Raw genomic sequence first — 18739 nt, forward strand, 5'->3', positions numbered from 1 at the left:
GCGATGTGATCTGCGATGTCATGTAATTTTTCAGATGCTTGCATGCATCTTATTTGATGTTTTGAGAGGCCTGCGTGCCTCCTAAAAGGAGATATAATTTATTTTTATTTTTATTTTACATCTGGTTGTATTTCTGTGATGTGATGTACATCAACGATCAAGTTGAAGCAAAGGCATGAGATGAAAGGTGATCTAAGCGGTTGATGGCGATGGGATCAAGAGTTGATCAAGGATCGAATCAAGGAGGCTTGGAACCAATTCAAGAGTTGAAGACCACTTGATCGATTGATGTGCATGTGCTTGTAATACGACCTAATTAGAATCCATGATCATCACCTATTTAAAGTTTAGCTTTAATTTGATGCTGCGATTATAACTGCCTTTGATGAGCCGTTTGCATGTGATGTGAATGCGAGTCGGGTAGATAGGTTTACATATGATGTAGCAAACCCAATTGAGACCTAAATCAAAACCTCCTCAATCAAGTCGAGAGTGAACCGACATGAGCAAGTCATATTAGATTAATTGATCTAATTGGTGTCTAGGAAAGCATGAAAGGTGGTTACTTAATTAGGACCTTACTCTCTGAGTAAGGGGAGCCTCCCACCTGCTTACCTGGCCAATTGTTCGATTACCTCTTATGAAGGGCTCAAGTTGCAAACACTAAGACCTGATTAACCAATATTAAGTCAATAGGTCTTCCACTGTAGTAGAACTGCTAAGGCCTTTCTGATGTTGATTTGTCTCGGCTGGACACAGTGGTCAAGTTGCATCGGGGGGCTGGACCTCTCTATAGACATGAGATGTTGTAGGGTAAAGGTGGAGTTGGGCACCAATAACTGTTAGGTGAGGACCCAATGACGACTTTATTCCTACGGTTATATGGTGGGTCTGACTTAACTAAGAAATGGGACCAATAACTGTTAGGTGAGGTCTTCATGGCTTAGAGACCAAGTTGCACTGCAACATGCTTGAGAAGCATTGTACAAGAGTTGTACACTCATCCATCTATGTGTCACCAATAACTGTTAGGTGAGGTGGCATGTAAATCGGTGGGATCGCAGTACCCATTAGAAACCCTAGTCGTGTGGGATTTCCGTTTCTCTACCAGGGGAGTGTAAGAGATTCGAGAAAATAGTGGGAGTCACATTTGTTCTAAAAGACCTTAGAACAGATTAGGATCAAGTACAAATAGCCTAACTAGAATCTTTACTCTCTGCAGATACAATGTCGGCTTCAAACCCTCTGACCCGTATTCTTGAGACTAACCGACTGACCGGAACCAATTACAAAGACTGGCTTAGAAATCTCAAAATTATTTTGGACTGTGAGAAAATAGGCTACATACTCGATTCAGATATCCCCACACTACCAGCACGTCCTACTGATGTTCAGCGTGAGTTGCATAAAAAGTGGTTGGATGATGACATTAGAGTAAAATGCTATATGATGGCATCCATGTCTAATGAACTCCAATGCCAGCATGAAAGTATGAAGACTGCTAGGGACATACTAGCACACCTGCAAGAGTTGTATGGTGAGCAAAGTCGCACAGCTCGTTTTGAAGTGTCCAAGAGACTTTTCAAAGCGAAAATGCGCGAAGGGCAGTCTGTCCATGATCACGGTCTGACCATGATCAAGGACCTAGAGGAGCTTGAGAAGCTTGGTATGGACATGCACAAGGAATTACAAGTGGATTTGATCCTACAGTCACTTTCTGATTCATTTTGTCAGTTTATAGTAAATTACCACATGAATAAGATTGAATGCACTAAGACTGAACTAATCAACATGTTGGTACCTGCTGAGGGAGCCTTGAAAGGTTCAAGGGGCAATGTCCTTGCTGCTGAGTTGACTTCTGGTTCCAAGAGAAAGTCTACTTGGAAGAAAAAGAAGCTTGCTAAGAAGCAGAAGAAAGACAAGAAGCCAAAGAAGGAAGTTCAAAAGAAAAAGGCTTACGACAAAGAAAAATGTTTCCACTGCAATGTCGAAGGCCACTGGAAGAGAAACTGTCCTTCATACCTCGAGAGCCTGAAGAACAAGAAAGGTGACACACCTTCAGAAGGTATAGACTTGCTCATAATTGAAACTAATCTAACGGTTTCTTCTACTTCTAGTTGGGTTATAGATTCTGGTTCTAGTGCTCATTTGTGCACTACCATGCAGGGTCTAAAGAAAAGTAGAAGGCTGGCGGAAGGTGCGGTAACCCTTCGGGTTGGCAACGGGGCAAAAGTTGCTGCTGTGGCTGTGGGCACCTACCATCTGCGACTACCGTCTGGATTTAGTTTATTACTTAGAGACTGCTATTATGTACCTGCTGCTAGCAGAAATTTGATTTCTGTTTCATGTCTAGCACAGGAAGGTCATGTTTTTATATTTGACAAAGACTGCTGTTCTATTTATTTAAGAAATAAAATAGTCGCACGTGGTTTCATGATTGACAGTCTCTATCATTTACATATGGATGTGTCTGTGAATGTTACCGAGCAAGATGTGAGTGCCAAAGAATCCAAAAGATCCAAAGATGAGATAAACCAAAGATATTTGTGGCACCTCAGGCTTGGCCATATTGGAGAAGACAATGAACAAAATGGATAAAGATGGGCTTTTAGGCTCATTGACTTCCGAGTCATATCCAGTTTGCGAGTCCTGTCTTCAAGGAAAAATGGCTAGACTGCCCTTTGTAGGACATGGGGAGAGGACCACTGAAATACTTACCCTAGTACATACAGATGTATGTGGCCCATTCGATGTGCTAGCCAGGGGACGTTATTCTTACTTCATTACCTTTACCGATGATTATTCGCGGTATGGGTATGTGTATCTTATGAGACACAAGTCTGAGTCTTTTGAAAAGTTCAAAGAGTTCAAGAATGAAGTAGAAAAACAAACTGGAAAACCTCTTAAGGCTCTTCGATCAGATCGAGGAGGAGAATACCTTAGTGGAGAATTCCGGGACTATCTCAAAGAAAACGGCATAGTCTCACAATGGACACCTCCGGGTACACCTCAACTCAACGGGGTGTCAGAGAGGAGGAATCGGACCCTATTGGATATGGTCAGGTCCATGATGAGCTTCACTGATCTATCTATGTTCCTTTGGGGAGATGCCTTACTCACAGTGATTTATTTATTGAATAGAGTTCCCTCTAAATCCGTTCCTACCACACCGTATGAGATATGGCATGGTAAGAAACCAAGTCTGGGTCATCTCAAGATTTGGGGATGTCCGGCCCACGTCAAGAGACTACAGGCGGACAAGTTAGAGGCTAGGACCATAAGTGCTCGTTTTATAGGATATCCTAAAGAGTCATTAGGATACAATTTTTACGTCTCAGAGGATCACAATGTGTTTGTGAGCTGTCATGCCATCTTCTTGAAAAATCAGTTTATCCTTGATAAAGGCAGTGGGAGGAAAATTGAGCTTGAAGAGAAAGTCTCTGAAAAGCAACGAGTCATGGATCCTATTGAACCCATTCATAAAGAGCCAGTACACGATGTCCCTCGACCACCTCGTAGATCTAGTAGGGTCTCCCATCCTCCCGATAGATACTTAGGTATACTAGAAGAGGATACCGAGGAAATGTTCCTAGTGGGAGATAGGGATCACATACAGGATCCCAAAACCTACAACGAGGCGATATCTGATATCGATTCCGAGAAATGGCTGGAAGCTATGAAGTCAGAGTTAGACTCCATGCATTCCAACCAAGTCTGGACCTTAGTAGATCCACCAGAAGGTATTGTACCTATTGGATGCAAATGGATCTACAAAAGGAAGATAGGTTCGGATGGAGAGGTAGAGACCTATAAGGCAAGGCTTGTGGCGAAAGGGTATAGTCAGCGCGAAGGCATTGACTATCAGGAGACCTTTTCACCTGTAGCCATGCTAAAATCCATCCGAACATTGCTTGCCATTGCAGCATTTCATGATTATGAAATCTGGCAGATGGATGTGAAAACTGCTTTCCTGAATGGATATCTTGATGAAGATATCTATATGGAACAGCCTTTGGGTTTCACTTCCAGTGATGGAGATCACAAGGTCTGCAAGCTGCAAAGGTCCATCTATGGACTAAAGCAAGCGTCTCGGAGTTGGAACACTCGTTTCGATGACGCAATCAAAACGTTTGATTTCATCAAAAACGAAGAGGAACCGTGTGTTTACAAAAAGGTTAGTGGGAGTGCTGTCGTTTTTCTCGTACTGTACGTAGATGACATTCTCCTGATTGGGAATGATATTCCCATGCTAACCTCGGTCAAGGTCTGGTTGTCAAAAGAATTCTCCATGAAAGACCTTGGGGAAGCATCCTATATTTTGGGAATAAAGGTCTATAGAGATAGATCTAAAAGGATGCTTGGCCTGTCACAGAAAATGTACATAGAGGAGGTGCTGAAGAGGTTCAGCATGGAAAACTCCAAGAGGGGTCTCTTACCCCTAAGGCATGGAATTCATCTCTCCAAGAAGATGTGCCCCAACACATCTAAAGAGATTCAACGCATGAGCAAGATACCCTATGCATCGGCAATAGGAAGCCTCATGTATGCCATGCTGTGTACACGACCTGATATAGCTCTTGCTGTGAGTGTTACAAGCAGATATCAGTCGAATCCAGGTGAAGAACACCGGGCAGCTGTGAAGAATATTCTTAAGTACTTGAGAAGAACTAAAGATTTATTCTTGGTCTTTGGAGGATCATCAGAGTTAAAGGTAGAAGGGTACACAGATTCAGACTTCATGACTGATGTCGATGACAGGAAGTCAACATCTGGATATGTGTTCTTATGCAATGGTGGTACGGTAAATTGGAAGAGTTCTAAACAACCAATCATTGCTGATTCTACTATGGAAGCTGAATACATCGCCGCCTCTGAAGCTGCTAAGGAAGGCTTCTGGTTCAAGAAATTCATTGCAGAGTTGGACGTGATGACATCATATGCCATAAGACTCTACTGCGATAATAATGGCGCCATAGCCCTTGCTAAGGAGCCAAGGTCTCATCAGAAGTCTAAGCATATAGAGCGGCGCTTCCATCTCATACGCGACTATGTTGAGAAGAAATATGTAGAGGTGCAGAGAGTAGACTCCGCGGATAACGTGGCGGACCCGTTCACTAAGCAGCTGAGTCAGCAAAAGACTGAAGCCCACCTTAAGAAGATGGGCCTAAGATATATGACCAATTGGCTTTAGTGCAAGTGGGAGATTGTTAGATGTATGCCCTAGAAGCCAATTTGGCTGACACATTGTTGATTCTAGGGACATAATTTTGTACTTGACTATTTATTATTGAATAAATAAAAGGCATCTTTTCATTCATATTGTTTATGTGTCTATGAATCGTCCAAGGAATTAATAAGATGATGATACATATTCTCAAGAGTTGAGAATTTGAGCCATGTATTATTGGTGATTAATTTCTAAATGCTCCTGATCAATGGATCATCACGAGGACGGTGATCGATCCGATCAGTGCACAGATCACTTTTCCTCTGGATGGACGAGACTTGAGTCCACAGTGTAGTGACACTGAAGTGATAGTGCAGGTGCTTGTTAGAGAACAAGGGTACTGAGCGTGACCAAGACAAGAAGTCACTTGGATGTCTATCCACTCGTCAGTGACTTGCTTGATGTTGCAGTAGTGTGACTGGTCCTTTGACCTGCGGTGCTTCGGCTACTCACAGTGAGGTTATTGTAGTTTGACTGCACACATACATGGTCTCTAGCCATATGGGTCCATGCAGTGTAGATTGGCTGCAGTAGGTTCACTGTAGGAGTAGGGTATGCACCTACAAGGAATCTATCGACCTTGATAGAAGAGGAGAGATCCTATGTGATTTGTTAGACTGAGTTCTAAGACCTTGGCCAGGGCAGTAATATAAAGTGGAGAAAGAGTTTTCCACTATCGAACTCGAGTCGAATAAATCTTGACATATGACAGACGATGGGGTTTGACGAGTTGTCCATGACCTCCGTCCTGTAGGGATCCACGATAGTAGGACTGTATCACACGTTAACTGCACCTAGAGGTTCATCATTCCATTCTGCTGGGTAGCCACTACATGCTGCTAGGTGTCACTGGTGGATGGTGGGATTCATAGGGATTATCTTGATGATCGATAAACCCTAATGAGTTGAGTTGGAATCGTTCCAACCCATTGAAAGGAGTTTTCAATGATATAGTGATAGAGATCACAATATATCTCACTACCAGTCAGAATAGAACCTATGGGGTCATACACACTAGAAGTATTGACCGATCCGATGGTTGAAATCGTGATTAGGAATCACAAGTAATCAATTTGATTGATAAGAAGTTGAAGAAGGAAAGGGAATTAATTAATTGGACTTGAAACAAGAGTCCTACTTCGAGTAGGATACCTAGAGTCCTAATTGGATTAGGACTGGGAATCCTAGTTGGAGTAGGACTGGGATTCCTACTTGGAATAGGATTCCTCAATCCTAATGAGATTAGGAGTTTTGAATCAAAATTGGATTCCTACTTGGAGTAGGATTCCTAGAGTCCTAATCGGATTGGGATTTTGGATTCAAATTAGAGTCCTAATTGGATTAGGACTAGAATTAAACAAATCCTAATTGGATTAGGATTCCTTAAGTCCTAATTAATTATTAATCTAATGAATCAACATGACTCCTAATTGGATTAGGATTGAAGAGTTCAATTGAGTCATGGTTCATTCAAGTCCTAATTGGATTAGGACTAGCATAGATTGAACCCAATTTGGCTAATCCTAATTGGATTGGGATTAAACCATAATAGAGGCACCTAATCCTCTTTGGAAGAGGATTAGGGCATCACAAGAAGGAGGGATCACGCCCCTCCTCCTCTCCTTGTGTGCGGCATGAAGAGAGGGGCCGGCGCCCCCCTTCTCTCTTTGGAAAACCATCTAGGGCTCCTACTTTGGAGGAGCCCTTGATGGCTATAAAAGGCACCATGAGGCCGGCGCCCTAGGGCATTGGAATCCTCTTCCTCTTGTGCCGTGGCCACCCTCTTCCTCTCTTTAGTTGCAGCCGCAAGCAAGGGTAGAAGCTCTCCAAGTGTTGGCGGCCTCCTCCTCTTCCCTTTCTTCATCCAACGCAAGCAACAGAAGAAGGCTGCGTAGGGGCTCATCTTCTTCCTCTTCTTCATCCTTCTTCTTCCTCCTCTCAAGCACTTTCAAGAGTTGAAAGAAAGAGAGGAGATCAGCCATCAAAGGAAGTCTCTACAAGGGAGCTAGCACCCCGGGGAGACAAGAAAACATTGATCGGTCCTCTACTTCGTGTGGATACCCGTAGAGGCCGGACGTTTGAACGGCTTCAAGCGAACCCTCTTCCAAAACCACGAATTCAGATTTGCGGTGATCATCTACCCGCGCAAGGTGAAGATTTGATCTTCCTATTAGTTTTAAAAGTTTTAATTCTTACCTAATTATGAAAGGTCTCGAAACAACGTTCATGCGATGAACGTCGATCCCGCACATGCCTCTTCCGCTGCCATCTGATTTAATTTTTGAAATATCAGCGGCATGGGCGGGTTCCCAACATCCTACTTGGAGTAGGATTCATAAAGTCCTAATTGGATTAGGACAGGAATCCTACTTGGACTGGGATTCCTACTTGGACTGGGAATCCTATTAGGAGTAGGACTAGGATTCCTACTTGGAGTAGGATTCCTATAATTCTAATTAGATTAGGAGTTTTGAATTAAATTTGGATTCCTACTTGGAGTAGGATTCCTAGAGTCCTAATCGGATTAGGACTTCGAATTCAAATTAGAGTCCTAATTGGATTAGGACTAGAATTAAACAAGTCCTAATTGGATTAGGATTTCTTAAGTCCCAATTAATTATTAATCCAATGAATCAAGATGGCTCCTAATTAGATTAGGATTGAAGAGTTCAATTGAGTAATGGTTTATTCAAGTTCTAATTGGATTAGGACTAGCATAGATTGAACCCAATTGATTCATGATTTGGACTAAACCAAATAGGAGCCCTAGATGCTATTTAAGAGGAGGCTTGGGGGCTGACCTAATTCATATGAGAAGCTCTCCCCTTGTGGCCGTACGCGCCCCTTTCTCCTCTCCTCTTGGATCAGCCGCAAGCAAGAAAGAAAAAGGTCCATGGTGGTCTCCTTCTTCCTCCTCTGTTTGGGATTCAACGCAAGGAAAGGAAAGGCTGCATCTAGCCTTTTGGATCTTCTTCCTTGATCCTTTCATCTTCTTCCTCCTCCCTCTAGCATTCAAGAGTTGAAAGAAAGGGAGGTGATCAGCCATCAAAACCAATCTCTGCAAGGGAGCTAGCACCCCGGGAAGATTAGAGCGATTGGATCGGTCCTCTGCTTCGTGTGGATACCCGTAGAGGCCGGGCACTTGAACGGCTTCAAGCGAACCTTCATCCTAAACCACGAACTTCAGTTTACGGTGATCATCTACCCGCACAAGGTGAAGATCTGATCTTCTAATTAGATTAAAAGTTTTTAATCCTTATCTATCTACGAACGGTTTTTGAACAACGTTCATGCGATGAACGGTTGATTCCGCGCATGCCTCTTCCGCTGCATCTGAATTTTTTGAATTTTCTACGGCATGATCTGGATTTCTAACAAAGTACACGCTGGAGGACTGTCTGGGCATTTCGGGAGAGACAAAACCATTGAAATGGTGGAAAGACGTTTCTTCTGGCCGAGTCTCAAGAGAGACGTTGCCAAAATCGTCGCTCAGTGTCGCACATGTCAACTAGCCAAACAACGTAAACAGAAGACTGGGCTTTACACTCCACTACCTGTTCCTGATTGTCCATGGCAAGATGTTAGCATGAATTTTGTGTTAGGGCTTCCACATACCTTGACCAAACACGATTCCATTTTTGTAGTGGTAGACCGATTCTCTAAAATGGCTCATTTTCTCCCGTGTTCTAAGACTTCCGATGCTTCTAGGATTGCGAAACTCTATTTTGACGACGTTGTTCGACTACATGGCCTCCCAAAATCTATTGTGTCCGATAGGGATGTTAAATTCATGAGTTATTTTTGGAAAACTCTTTGGCATATGATGGGTACCAAATTAAAATTTTCCTCTGCCTATCATCCCCAAACTGATGGTCAGACCGAAGTTGTCAACCGAAGTCTAGGGAATCTTTTAAGATGTCTGGTAGGTGAGCATGCTAGGACTTGGGATCTCGTGTTACCAACTGCCGAGTTTGCATATAATAGTTCGGTCAATAGGACCTTAGGCATGAGTTCTTTTGAAGTGGTGCATGGATATAAACCTAGGCAACCCATAGACTTGATTCCCATGTCTCATCAATATAGAGTCTCTGAGTCTGCACAATCATTTGCTTCACACCTGCATTCATTGCATCAGGAGATCAGCAAACATATTCACTCTAATAACTTAAAATATAAATTCCTTGCTGATTTGCACAGACGTTATAAAGAATTGAATGTAGGCGATTCTGTCATGGTAAGAATTAGACCTGAACGACTCCTTTCGGGGACGTTCAAAAAGTTGCAATCTCGTAGTGCGGGACCATTCAAAGTACTAAAGAAAATCAGTTCGAATGCATATGTTGTAGATCTTCCTGACGACTATGGGATTAGTGCGACATTTAATATTGAAGATTTAGTCCTATACAAGAAATCAACATTCATTCCTTCTGACCCTTTTGTTGATACATCCACTGTTGTTGATCACCCTGATCTAGCACCTGCTAGTGAGCCTCCACCTCCACAGTTTCATGCACGCAGAGAACACATAGAACATATATTAGATGAGCAGGTTATATCTATCAGGAGAGGAAGCTACCAACGTTACCTTGTTCGGTGGAAAGGTCGACCCGAATCAGATGTGTCGTGGATTTCGCGAGCTGAGTTGCAGCGCCTTGACCCGAATCTTCTGGAGCAGTACGACAGCCGACCCGATCTACACTCGACGGGGTCGATTTTTTCTCACCCGGGAGGAGTTGATGGGGACATCAGCTAGGTCCCCATCTTATTTGCATATTTGTTTATTTTATTTCTGGGTATATTTGCATTTAGGGGTTTATTTGTGGTTTATTTTATTTCTGGGTTTATTTGCATTTTAGGGCTTATTTGTGGGTTCTATTTTGTGCAAGGGGTTTTATTTTAATTGTTCTTATTGGGCCCTATTTATAAGGAACTTTTATGTTGATTAGGGTTAATGAAGAATTAAGAAATTTTCTCCCCACCTATTCTCCTCCTCTCTTCTTCTCTTCTCCCTCTTCTCCTCCTCCTCCTCTTTCTCTTCTCCCTCTCCTTCGGTTCTGATTTAAAATCCCACTGAAGTTTTCCTCCAGAATTGGTGCGGCATCAACAATGCCCTGATACATTGCTAGGGCTTCATCCAGCCCTAGATTGGATGTTTAGCTGAGCATGGCTTCTGGATGACCTCCCATCTGCAAATGAAAGCCTTCACCTCCCATCATTCCCAAAATATCACAAAACATTCTCTTTCCTCCCCCCTCTTTCTCTTTTTTTTTTATTTCTCTTCTCTCTTCTTCCACGCACGGCTTTCTCCTTACTTTTATTCACCGAAACAGGGGGTCCCCTGTTTTCTCAACCGAGCTCTCCCTTTCTCCTCTCTTCCGTCTTCCTCTTATAGATCGCTGAAAACCTAGCGGTCGATTCCCAGAGAGGAGGAGGGCGTGGTCTGCGGTCTTTGATCTCGCGGAGGCTGGATTATGGGCGCTATTGCATGCGGCTGATGGCTGGAAATAGGCGTGATCTGTGAAGCTCGGATGCGGAAGAGTTTGGCTCACAGGCTGCTGCGGCTTCCTTGACGGTTGGCTGGAGGATCCAACGGATGCATTCCGGGTGAATTACGGGGAGATTGGATCACGGAAGAGGAGGATATGCTGGGAGATTGATGATCACTAGCTGCACGCGGCTGATGGCGGAACACCCGAGGACGCTGGGACGAGCTGATCACGCTAAGAGCTAGGAATCTGGAGGAGGAAGAGTCGCTATGCCATCTTTGGGATTCGGAAGCTGGTGGCTGGATCGACGATGATTGCGGAGGAGATTCGGTGTGGATGCGGGAGAGGTAAAGAAGAAGGTGGCTGGATCGGTGGCTTCGGATGCTCCGTGGATGGCTGATCACGGACGGCTAGGAAGAGAGACTGGCCGCGGGATCGACGGGAGGACGCCGTGGAAAGTGGACGGCCGCGGGATTGCCGGGAAGACGCAGTGGAAGGTGGATGGCCGAGATGCTCTGCGGGAGGAAGAAGATGAACAGTGAATGAACACTAACACTGTTCATATGAACAGTGTTTTCACGGAACACTGTTCATATGAACAGTGATTCCAGTAATTTTTCCCCAAATTACTGTGGATATTTTATTATTATTTTTTAATTTTAAAATTATGAATTTTACACGAAGGTAGGTACGAAATTGGTTGGGAATTGGCATTGGATTTGAGATGGGTCATGATCGTTGATTTGCTTGAACTTGTTCTCGAGCCCAATGTTATTTAAATTTAATTCTTGCTAAACTGCTTCAGACCGATCTCGACCAAATAAAATAAGCAAGACTATAACTCACTTTGCTAGTCCTCGAGCAAAATAAAAAATGAAAAGCTCTAACTCACTTTCGCAGGCATCGCGATCGCATTTACCATATGCAACAAGGCTTTAAACCCCTAGGTTACCCTAGTGGACGAGTTATAGTCTCGTGAGGATTTCTAGTGAAGATAGTCACAAACTTCAATATTATAATGAATCATTTATTATTAATTTGTTGTTATTTTTTTTATTTTTTTAATTTACTTTTATTTTTATTTTTATTTATTTTTTTTAATTCTCCTTTTTTTTTAAAATTCGATTAATCTATCAAATTCCAAATGCATACTAGCTAAGAATTTCAAAAAAACTCTCTCTTTTTATTAAAATCTAATTTAAGATACATAAATGATGAAAATTTCAAAGCACACATGGTTTTATTTACTAAATCAGCCCAAATTCTAGGTTAGTATGCTATCTAAGTTAAAGTTATTAAGTTTCCATTTAGGGAGTTGTAAGACTCATTTATACTGGAGTGCTCGGTAAAATCTGGACCGTACACAAGCTAAGGGTTCGGATCTCCAAAATATTGCTAATACTAGTAGTTTCCAAGGATTGGTTGAAAGGACCTGCTCACTGATTCAAAATCATCTTATCTGCAGGATTTCGAGAGTTGTGGATGTTTACTTTAGTACCTCATGGGCTTTATCTGTAATATTCCAGTTTACTCGAATTTTTACAACGACGGCTTTCACACTATTGTCTTTTCAAGATCAATACAGAGTTTTTTTTTAAATTTTTTTTTAATAAAAGATATATAAATTGTGCACTTTTACGCTTGTGGTGATTTCTCCGTGTAACGAGCAGTCAGTCGACAACTCTCACACCAGTTGGCATAAGGTGTCGGAAATCAAGACTCCCCTACGGACTTATGCTCGGAGTCCTCATCACAAGCCCACTTGACCTTTGACAATAGGTAGCCCTTTTCGATGTTCCTAACTAAATCCATTTTTATTGATGATTTTTTTTTTTTGGATTAGATAAGTATGATTCATTAGGGTCCAAGGTTGCTACTATACTATCAACATATTGTCGAGCCTAGACCTTAGAAAGGTCGGCCAGTGTATAGTGAAATTCCAAAGTATTAATTAGCTTACAACTCCCTAAGAGAGACTTAATAAAAAGAACTTAAATTTATATTACTTCCGACTAGTCATTGGGCTTTTTAGATTTTATATACCTTGTGTATTTATCATTCTCACATTCATGTATAGAAATTAGGTTTTTAAAAACAAAAACTTTTTTTATTAAATTTTTTTTATTATTTATTTATTATTATTTTATGAAAATGAACACACATTTTTTTTGGATGAAAATCAAGATAAATACCGCCAAACCTAAACCTAACATTGTCCTCAATGTTAAAAAAAATCTAAGAGAATTGGGTTGCCTCCCAACAAGCGCTAAGTTTATTGTCTTCAGCCAGACACAGTGAGGTAGTTTTGGCATCTCCTTCTATGAGTTCATCTATTTTGTCTATCATAAAACACTTAACTTTCCTCGCGGGTTGGTCGTCCGCATTGAACACATTTAATTTTACCTTCATGTTCCCAAATGATATGTTCATTACTCCTGTTCTACAATTGATGCATGCATTGGCTGTTGCTAAAAAGGGCCGCCCAAGGATCACGGGGATTTGTTTCTTAGGATTAGGCTCATGTTCCATATCAAGGACAATGAAATCTACTGGAAAATAGAATTTGTCTACCTTGACAAGAACATCTTCAATCATCCCACGTGGTGTTTTTACAGATCGATCAGCCAATTGAAGGGATACCGAGGTTGGTTTTAACTCACCTAAACCAAGTTTCTCATAAACTGAATAAGGTAAAAGGTTGACACTTGCCCCTAGATCTAAGAGTGCTCGATCAATAAAATTATTTCCTACGACACAGGAGATGGTGGGAGCACCAGGATCTTTGAATTTTGGAGGGATGTTGTGTTGGAGAATAGAACTCACTTGCTCAGTTAGGAAGACCTTGTTAGGCACATGTGTCCTAGATTTTCGCTTTTGTGTACAAAGGTCTTTGAGAAATTTGGCATAGGAGGAAACTTGTCTAATAGCATCAAGAAGCGGAAGGTTGATTTTCACTTGTTGGAAAACCTCCATCATTTCCTCTAGTGAAGTTCCCTTTTTGCCAAAGGGAGAGGGTGAATTAAGAGCTTCAGGAAATGGGGCCTTTGGGATGGGAGTTTTGGCAGAAGGTGGACTAGCTGAAGAAGAAGAAGAAGAAGATTTTAGATTTTCATTTGACACATTTCTATCCTCTTCTTCACCTTCTTTATTGTTGTCCTCCCCAATCTTATTGTCTACTACACGTCCAATCCTTAGGGTAGTCAAAGCATTGGCTTGTTCATGATGAATTGCATTTAATTGATTTTCTCGAGCCATGTATTGTCCCCTAGGATTACTTAGTGGTTGGCTTGGAAGCTTTCCTTCCTCTCGCTTGTTCAGTGCATTAGCTAGTTGCCCCATTTGGGATTCTAGCTTGGCGATGGATTGCGTGTGAGAGTGCACCAATTGTGTAATGGTTTCCAAACCTTGAAGGGCGTTCAACACTTTCTCCTCAAAGGCTGTGTTTCTTTGGGGTGGAGGAGGAGTGTGTTGAAATTGAATCGAGGGACGGTAGGGATGAATATTTTGTGGGGTTTGAAAATTCTGAGGATTTTGAAAATTTTGGGAATAGGGTTGGGCTGTGTTCGAAGCTTGCTGCTTTCAAGAAAAGTTTGGATGATTTCGCCATCCCGGATTATATGTATTGAAAAATGGATCAGTACCCGGTCTAGGCTGTGTTTGAGCAGCATTGATGCGTTCTTGCACGAGTTCGGAGAATTGGGGCGCTGAAGGGCACTCATGAATAGGGTCGGATGGGCTAGAACAGATAGTACACACTTGTGCTTGGGAAGAGTTTATGTAATGCCCACCTATCATCAGTTGGTCAATCTTATGGGACAATGCATCTACCTTGCTAGACAGGTCCATAGAATGACTTATTTCACAAATAGTCCCTTTTCTTTGAGAACTCAGGGGTGCTTGACGAGAACAGGAAGCATGGTGGAGGGAGTTTTTATTTAGATTTTCAAATAATTGCCATGCTTCATGCTCATTTTGAAGCATGAATGTCCCCCCGCATGCAGCATCGATCATCTGACGGTTTCGTTCAGTCAATCCGTCATAGAAATATTGCACTAGCTGCCACTTAGGTATTTGATGATGAGGGCATTTACGGATTAGGTCTCGAAATCTCTTCCAAGTTTCATGAAATTTTTCTCCCTCAGTTTGGGAGAAGCTTGTAATGGCACGTCTAAACTGGTTCGTTCTTCCTATGAAAAAATATTTTTTTAGGAATTCTTGTTGCATTTGATCCCAAGAACGAATCGAGTTGGCTTTTAAAGAATTCAGCCATTGTTTGGCTCTATCTTTAAGGGAGAAGGGGAATAATCTAAGTTTTAGAGCATCATCAGTAAAGTTCTGAATCTTGACAGTGGTGCAAATCTCAAGAAATTCATCTAGCTGTTTATATGGGTCTTCATTGGTGAGCCCATAAAAAGATGGGAGCATTTGGATCACACTAGATTTTATTTCATATTGTACAGCTGCTACTTCAGGTAATCGAATACAAGATGGAGAAGTGTAAATGGTGGGAGTAAAGTACTCCCTTAGGAGTTTTGGGTTGTTCTTTAGCTATCTCAGGAGGTGGGGATGATTCTAATGTTCTGATCTCAGCTCGAATATTTCTAAGGGTCCATTCTATTTTAGGGTCAAAAGGTAATAGGTCACGTACTCTAGAATGACTCCCTTGCATATACTAGTACTTGATCAGTCAAGCATGCAATAAAAGAAAAATACATCAACCCTTGTATTTGTCCTAAAATCACTAGACAGCTCCTAACTGGTTTGAATAGGACACCTAAGCCTCCAATCCGATCTAATGAACCGAGTTGACCAGGTAAGCTCCCAGGTAAGTGGAGGGGTCACGATGCGTTCGCAAAGGTCCCACTTAAAACCCACTTGCCTCGAACAGATAAACTGTCTCCCTTATAGGGACAAAGCTTGCCTAGACATCAACTAAGCCACAGAGCGAAATTGGTGCAACTTTCGGTGATCTTCGTCCTATTGAGCTCGAATGTCCCTAGGAGCCAATGTCTAATTGGTTTTAATTAAAGTGACACTATGTGAGATTGAGTTCACCTAAGTTGGGCAAGAGTCCGATGATGAAATCCGGCTCTTATCTTATTGGGGTGATTGCCCTTACTATGTGCGGATTAATTTGTGTATGTGTATCAAGCCTGCATTCACAATTTTGCTGAAATTAAAATCAAACAATCACCACAAAATTTCAAGCTAATAATTAATTTAAATAAGAAAGGTTTAGAGGTTACCAAAGGGAATTTTTCTAGCAATTTAAATTTTTTTAAGCAAACCTCTAAAGTATTCCTTTTTGATAGCCCAGATCTCCTCTTCGATTCCTGATCAAATAAGACCAAAAGAAAAATTAAAAAAAAAATTAGTAGAAGAGAAAAAGGAGATAAAAAAAAGTAACAATAATAGAAAATAATTTTTTTTTTTATTTTATTTTAGATATATATATATTTTTGAAATTTTTTTTAATTAATTAATTTTTTTTAATGATAGAAAAAATAACTATGCTAGCAATCCCCGGCAACGGCGCCAAAAATTAATCGGTTATTTTAATTTCAAAAATAAACCACGCAATAGCACGTATCCTGTAGGATAGTGATTACGGGTGTCGGTCCACAGGGATTGGAGATAAGTTATTTTTCTTTTAAAAATAAATCACGAAGAAGAATTTGCTAACTTAATTTAACTAAATTAATCTATGAGTACGAATTGAAATTTATCAAAGTAGATGGATCTAGGGTTTGGAATCCACCGCGTAGCATTGCATTAGGGACTGTGTTCTTAATTTTTATCTTTTGGAGAGGCATGCAAAATTGGCTACAAGCCTTTTAAAATAAAAACATAAAGAGTGTTAGGAAGATCCATCTTCGGTATAGCATGAAGTGTCTACCTAAGTATGCTAATCTAGGGTGCAGCACACCTCATCTTCCTAGGCGTGGATCATCTTAGACTACTTTAGCAAACATGATTAGTAACTAGCATGCTCAAAGTTTAAATATCATAAAGGAATATTTCATTGAAAATTAGAATTTAAACAAGCTCCAAAAATATTAAAAGAGTAAGAACTACAATGCCCTGATACATTGCTAGCGCTTCATCCAGCCCTAGATTGGATGTTTAGCTGAGCATGGCTTCTGGATGACCTCCTATCTGCAAATGAAAGCCTTCACCTCCCATCATTCCCAAAATATCACAAAACATTCTCTTTCCTCCCCCCCTCTTTCTCTTTTTTTTTTATTTCTCTTCTCTCTTCTTCCACGCATGGCCTTCTCCTTCCTTTTATTCACCGAAATAGGGGATCCCCTGTTTTCTCAACCGAGCTCTCCCTTTCTCCTCTCTTCCGTCTTCCTCTTATAGATCGCTGAAAACCAGCGGTCGATTCCCAGAGAGGAGGAGGGCGTGGTCTGCGGTCTTTGATCTCGCGGAGGCTGGATTATGGGCGTTGTTGCATGCGGCTGATGGCTGGAAATAGGCGTGATCTGTGAAGCTCGGACGCGGAAGAGTTTGGCTCATAGGCTGCTGTGGCTTCCTTGACGGTTGGCTGGAGGAGCCAACGGATGCATTCCGGGCGAATTACGGGGAGATTGGATCACAGAAGAGGAGGATACGCTGGGAGATTGATGATCGCTAGCTGCACGCGGCTGATGGCGGAACACCCGAGGACGCTAGGACGAGCCGATCATGCTAAGAGCTAGGAATCTGGAGGAGGAAGAGTCGCTACGCCATCTCTGGGATTCGGAAGCTGGTGGCTGGATCGACGATGATTGCGGAGAAGATTTGGTGTGGATGCGGGAGAGCTGAAGAAGAAGGTGGCTGGATCGGTGGCTTCGGATGCTCCGTGGATGGCTGATCACGGACGGCTAGGAAGAGAGACTGGCCGCGGGATCGACGGGAGGACGCCGTGGAAGGTGGACGGCCACGGGATCGCCGAAAAGACACAGTGGAAGGTGGACGGTCGAGATGCTCTGCGGGAGGAAGAAGATGAACAGTGAATGAGTTTTTTTTTCTTTCCTAACACTGTTCATATGAATAGTGTTTTCACGGAACACTGTTCATTTGAACAGTGATTCCAGTAATTTTTCCCCAAATTACTGTGGATATTTTATTATTATTTTTTTAATTTTAAAATTATGAATTTTAAATAAAGGTAGGTACGAAATTGGTTGGGAATTGGCTTTGGATTTGAGATGGGTCATGATCGTTGATTTGCTTGAACTTGTTCTCGAGCCCAATATTATTTAAATTTAATTCTTGCTAAACTGCTTCAGACCGATCCCGACCAAATAAAATAAGCAAGACTAAAAACAAGATCGTGTCTTAATAAAACGGGTTAATCAAACATTTTACCCATACAAAAATAATTAATTATAACTTTCAATCTAATCATGACCAAAATCCATTTAATTATAATCTTAGCTTGGTTACAACTCTATCAGGTTACCAAACCGGGTCAACATAATCTCCTCCTTATATGTTTTTCTGTAGTTTTCATGAAAGATCGCAACCAAGGGAGAGTCAAGTTCATAGTCTGGTTTAAGAAAAGAATTATATACTTCTTACCATATTTTAAATTTATTTCAATGATTATTCAATTTCATGGTAAAATATGTATTTATCAGTTTAAGAATATTGATAAGTGCTATGAAAAGATAACTAAATTATAAATTATTATGCACTTATCATTCATCCGTGCCATTTTTGCAGAGGTGTGCCTGATGGTTCCATGATATGCCAGGATCGACTCCACCTTTGTTGGGGTCGACTCATTCTACACTTTGCTGCATCTTAAGGTTAGACTCACCCATACAATCAATGAAATATACTTCAAGCAGTTTTGAATGTATGCCATGGTAGTGCTACATACTCTTAACAATAAAAATTACTATTTTGCCCTTAAGAGTACGTTTCACTTGAAACTTTGCTGAATTAGAATTTAGAATTCACTATCCCTTTTCTATCACAAATTTTATCTCATTATTAATCATTGAAAGACATCTTGATCTCATTCTTCTAATGTATC

General features: G+C 41.4%; 1 non-coding gene across 1 annotated transcript; it reads left to right on the top strand.

Moving 5' to 3' along the window:
- Positions 1-14782: 14782 nt before the first annotated feature.
- LOC120106361 lies at positions 14783-14888 on the top strand. Its single transcript, XR_005508529.1, has one exon. It is a non-coding gene; the product is annotated as a small nucleolar RNA R71 (small nucleolar RNA).
- The last annotated feature ends 3851 nt before the right edge of the window (positions 14889-18739 follow it).

This window comes from Phoenix dactylifera, unplaced genomic scaffold, assembly GCF_009389715.1.
Source record: "Phoenix dactylifera cultivar Barhee BC4 unplaced genomic scaffold, palm_55x_up_171113_PBpolish2nd_filt_p 000535F, whole genome shotgun sequence".
NCBI classification, from domain to species: Eukaryota; Viridiplantae; Streptophyta; class Magnoliopsida; order Arecales; family Arecaceae; genus Phoenix; species Phoenix dactylifera.